We start from the raw sequence: 6,129 nt of genomic DNA on the forward strand, positions 1-6,129 counted from the left end.
GAGCTCATATACAGCTACAGCTTACACAAGGCAAAAAAACTGTCTTGTGTTGCGTACGACAGCTTATTCTTGCGCATGTATTTTGTTCGTTCGGACATGACAGCCTAGTTTGCTCATTTTGAGGATGTTCTGTTGCTGTTGACAGCATGCTGATCAGCAGCGGCTGTCATCGACTTGCATTTTTTGGTTTTTTTTTTTTTTTTTTTATTATTAAGGGGGGATTTGTTAGTAGCTTAAGTATTTATGATAAATATTAGTAAATAATGAGTATGTGTGTCCAATCACAAATGGTGACTTCTCAACACTGTTAGAAATTTGTAATTTTAATTGTTAGGATTTGTTTGCTTTCGCAATTAGGACTTATCATTCGTAGGGATTTAAACCAACTTGTCAAGAAAGGGAAGTAAACTTACAACTAACTTAATTGCTAACTTATTGGCTATAAAGAGAGCTTATCGTAGCAATTGAGGATTGCAACGATTTTTGTCGAAAATTGTTAATAATTTTATTTGACATAGCTTCTAATGGTTCAACACCAGTAAGTCTATGTAATTCGAGTGTACCAAACCAAGGAGGACGCTTCAAAATCATTTTCAGAATTTTATTCTGAATCCTTTGGAGCGTTTTCTTCCTTGTTGAACAGCAACTTGACCAGATCGGTACAGCATAAAGCATTGCTGGTCTAAAAATTTGTTTGTAAATCAAAAGTTTGTTCTTTAAACAAAGTTTAGAATTCCTGTTAATGAGAGGATATAAACATCTCGTATATTTGATGCACTTGGCTTGTATACTCTCAATGTGCTCTTTGAAAATAAGTTTTTTATCATAAATTAGTCCCAAGTACTTAACCTTGTCGGACCAACTTAAAATAACCCCATTCATCTTGACAACGTGATTATTGTTTGGCTTGAGGAAAGAAGCCCTAGGCTTATGCGGAAAAATTATCATTTGAGTTTTAGAAGCATTGGGAGAGATTTTCCACTTTTGCAAGTAGGAAGAAAAAATATCTAAACTTTTCTGCAATCGACTGCATATGACACGAAGACTTTTTCCTTTTACGGAAATGCTTGTGTCATCGCAGAACAATGACTTTGTGCATCCTGGAGGCAAATCAGGAAGATCTGAAGTGAATATGTTGTACAGGACTGGACCCAAGACTGAACCTTGAGGTACACCTGCTCTGACAGGAAATCTATCAGATTTTGAATTCTGATAGACAACCTGCAGAGTTCGATCAGTAAGATAATTTTTTAAAATTTTGATTAGGAAAATTGGAAAATTAAAAGTTTGCAATTTCGCAATCAAAACTTTATGCCAAACACTGTCGAATGCTTTTTCTATGTCTAAAAGAGCAGCTCCAGTGGAATAACCTTCAGATTTGTTAGTTCGTATCATATTAGTAACTCTGAGCAATTGATGAGTTGTGGAATGCCCATGGCGAAATCCAAACTGTTCATCTGCAAAAATTGAATTTTCGTTGATGTGTGACATCATTCTGTTAAGAATAATTCTCTCAAACAGTTTACTTATTGAAGAAAGCAAACTGATTGGTCGATAACTTGAAACTTCAGCTGGGTTCTTATCCGGTTTTAAAATGGGAGTAATTTTTGCATTTTTCCATAATTTGGGAAAATATGCAATTTTGAAGCAGCAATTGAAAATTTTCACTAAAAATTCCATTGTGCTCTCAGGGAGATGTTTGATTAGTATATTAAAGATTCCATCGTCACCAGGTGCTTTCATATTTTTGAAATTTTTAATAATTGATTTAATCTCATTCAAGTTAGTTTCAATTATTTCTGCAGGTAAAAAATTCTGGGAAGAAATTAAATCAAACTGACGTGTGACTTCATTTTCAATTGGACTCACAAAATTCAAATTTGAGTTATGAACACTCTCAAACTGCTGAGCAAGTCTTTGAGCCTTTTGTTCATTGGATACAAGAAAACGTTCACCATCTTTTAAAACTGGAATAGGCTTTGAAGGTTTCTTAAGAATCTTCGACAGCTTCCAAAATGGTTTTGAATATGGTTTCAATTTTTCAACTTTAGTCTCAAAATTTTGATTTCTCAGAAGAGTAAATCTATGCTTAATCTCTTTCTGTAAATCTTTATAAATAGTTTTAAAAACAGGGTCACGAGAACGTTGATATTGACGTCTGCGGACATTTTTCAAACGAATTAGAAGTTGAAGATTTTCGTCAATTATTGATGAATCAAATTTCACTTGAACCTTTGGAACAGAATAATTCCTGGCATCAACAATTGCACATTTTAATGCTTCCAAAGCGGAATCAATATTCACTTCGTTTTGCAAATCCAGCTCATTATTGAAACTTCTCTCAATATGAGTTTTGCATCTTTCCCAATTAGCCTTGTTATAATTAAAAACAGAGCTCATAGGGTTTAAAACTGATTCATGTGATAAAGAAAAAGTTATTGGAAGATGGTCAGAATCAAAGTCAGCATGTGTGATCAAATCACTACATACATGACTTTGATCTGTTAGCACCAAATCAATTGTTGAAGGGTTTCTTACAGAAGAAAAGCATGTAGGACTATTCGGAGACAAAATAGAATAGTATCCTGAAGAACAATCATTGAATAAAATTTTGCCATTGGAATTACTTTGAGAATTATTCCATGAACGATGTTTAGCGTTAAAATCGCCGATTATGAAAAATTTCGAACGATTTCTGGTGAGTTTTTGTAAATCACCTTTAAAATAATTTTTGTGCTCGCGTGTGCATTGAAATGGTAAATATGCTGCGGCAATAAATAAAATCCCAAGTTCAGTTTGAACTTCAATTCCCAAAGTTTCAATAACTTTCGTCTCAAGATGGGGAAGAGCACGATGTTTGATTCGGCGATGAATAACAATTGCAACTCCACCGCCGGAACCCTGAATCCTATCATATCTATGAACCACGTAATTGGGATCATATTTTAATTTTATGTTAGGTTTCAAAAATGTTTCAGTAATAATTGCAATATGCACATTATTTACTGCTAAAAAATTAAAAAGCTCATTCTCATTGGCCTTCAATGAGCGAGCATTCCAATTTAATATTTTAATTGTTTTATTTAAAATCATTGCTAAATTTTAAATTAGAAACAATTTTAATAGTAAAATTTGTGCCTATTTGAATGGCTTCAAACATTGATTTTGCCTGCAACATGGCGTTCATAAGATCGAACATTGCCTGTTGCAAAAAAGAAAGTTTACCTGCCGTAATAGGCCCCAGGCAGTTGACATTAGAAAAAATATTTTCGGCAGCAATATTAGCTGGAGTAACAGGTGTACAATTATTTTCTAGCGTGTTTTGCTTACCCATATTACCGGTCATTTTCGAACTACCAACACTAGGCGGTATAATGTTCGAACTACCTGTAACCTGTGCATAAGTTAAACGGGTATGCAAAGGAGTAGGTAAACTATGCGTCACTGGTACGCTTGGAGAATTTTGTTTTGAAGTTGGTTTTAATTGAGAAATTGAATTTTGTTTACCTTGCCTTGCCTTAACAATTGCTAAACGGACTGGGCATTGATAAAAATTTGACATATGGTTGCCGTTACAATTCGCACAGCGAAAATTTTTACTCTCTTTCACAGGACATGTGTCCTTTTTGTGAGAAGAGTCTCCACAATTAAGACATTTTTGGTCCATGTTACAGAATTTGGAACCATGGCCATAACGTTGGCAAGTACGGCATTGGGTGATATGCTTTTCACCTCCGCCATACTTCCTATAAATTTCCCACTTTACACGCACATTATACAAAGCATGTGCTTTTTCAAAAAACTTTAAGTTGTTAACCTCATTGCGGTTAAAATGAATTAAATAATTAACAAGGGAAATTCCAGTTCTCTGACTGTTTTCGCCTCGTGATTTTTGTTTCATTAGAATTACTTGGGTAGGGGCTATGCCAAGTAATTCTGTTAAAGTAAGTTTGATCTCATCAACGGTTTGATCGTTGGTGAGACCTTTCAAGACAACCTTGAACGGCTTGGCGTTCTTGGTGTCATATGTAAAAAATTTGTACATCTTGTCAGTTAAATACTGAACAAGACGATCACGACCCTTTACTGAGTCGGCTAATAAGCGGCATTCACCTCTACGGCCAATTTGATAGGTAACTTTAACGTCAGAAACAAACGTTGAAAGTTCCTTTTTGAATATATTAAATTCAGAAGAAATAGTTACCACAATAGGTGGAACTTTCTCCTTTTTTAAAGATTTTATATTTTGTATAGTTTCATTATTAATAACTTCCATTTCACCAGCTTCTTGCTCAGGCAAAATATCAAAAGGATTGTCACTACAGACACTCGATGTGTCAGAAAGAGATGCCTCTCTTTTCCTCCCCGCAGCGATGCGAGGTTTCTTTTTCCGTCCAGCCATTTCAGGTGATACGAAAAAAGTTAAAACAAATGTTAAATTCAAAAGTAGGTAGTCTTGAGAAAGACTGATGTGAAATAACTTCCAGGTAATCTTTAAAAGACACACTGACAAAACACAAACTTTGAAGCTATAGGCAGTCAAAGACCAGTCCACAAGCAACCGAAAAAACGTCTGATCTGTAGGACAGTTCAAGACGCACTGTGCATTTTTTCGTTTCTCCTTTTCACAGGCCGGTGGCATATTGAATACAAAGCAAACCGTTTTCATTGTTGATATTGTTCCCACGTAAGAAAAAACGTGCTTCGCATGATTCGTGTTGAAGGATGTCGGAAGATTATAGGCTGTCATTGTCAGCGGCTCGTGCTTGATTACAAAAAACCTACATTGGTTCACCTAGCAGTGAAACCCAGCTTTTCTCATTCGAACTTATTATTTGTTTAAATAGATTCACATGAACACTTCAATTTTCAGAAAAAAATCTTGATAATATTTGCTGGATTTGTTTTTCATTCTAAACAACAAATTTTCGGCAGCCAACAGTGAAACTATAACGAACATTTAAGACATAACATTCAACACAATTACACATGCATATAACATTTAATAAATATGTTTCAAATATATGACGCTGAATTATTTTGATCGTGGTATAATCGAAACGTCACTGTACTCATATTTATTTTAGACTCGATTACATATCATTCGATAAAAGAGCACGATCGCGCGAAATGACCTTTGCACACGTACTTGGCTTAGCAAACTGAGCATTTTTCACAGATGGAGAGATTTTTTACACCTATGAGTTACATTCTAAAAGGGCGTATGCCTTTTGGCATAGGTTTTATTCGAAGCATTGTAGCCCAGAAACCGTTGGTTGTATAGAAAAACTGTCTGAGAATGAGTTGTAGGGAATTAAAAATGCACCATAAAAAAATATACACTGCACAAAAAAAATTTTTTTTGACCAAAAAAAAACAAAAAATTAACATTAAATTTCGATTTAAAAAAAAAAGTTGATTTTTTTTTAATTTCTTTTTAAAAAACTTGACGTTAATACGCAACTTTTTAAAAAAAGTCCAGGATGAAGAAATGAACAATAATTTTTTTATGGTAGATTAACTTTTTTATAAAAATTCTAATTTAAACATTTTTCAAAATATTTATATTCTGATGATTTTAAAAGATGCAGAGAGTCATTTTGAATCAAAAAGCTTTTGGTAGTAATTCTAAAGGCATCGGTTTTCGAGTTATTTTTAATTTAAGCTCAATAAGTTTTTAATATTTTGGAAAATACACGTTTTTTTAATTTGTCCATGGTTCTCCAGCAAAAACCATACGTTCATTGGAATGCTTGATCAAAAATATACAATTCATTATTTGACAACAAAACGATTGGATAAATAACTCAAGCGCTAAACCTTAGCCTACCTACACGTTCCCTCTTGCCGAATGTTTTATAAAAAAATATGTTTGTCGTGCAACACCACCTACTTGTTTACTAAAAATAACTGTTTGTAAAGTACGCAACCAATAACTACTGGGTTACCTATTATATCTGTTTTCGTATATAAATACGATTGCACTACTCCAGATGTGTTAGTAACAGTTTGCCTTTTGTGAAGATGAATAAAGTGAAAATGGAATACACCAAGTCCAAATCCTGTAAACCCTTTCCTGATCATTGGTGCTCATCAAGCTTACGCAAATTAAACGAAAACGTTATTGCA

The sequence above is a fragment of the Wyeomyia smithii genome, chromosome 2 (assembly GCF_029784165.1).
Source record: "Wyeomyia smithii strain HCP4-BCI-WySm-NY-G18 chromosome 2, ASM2978416v1, whole genome shotgun sequence".
Classification (NCBI taxonomy): domain Eukaryota; kingdom Metazoa; phylum Arthropoda; class Insecta; order Diptera; family Culicidae; genus Wyeomyia; species Wyeomyia smithii.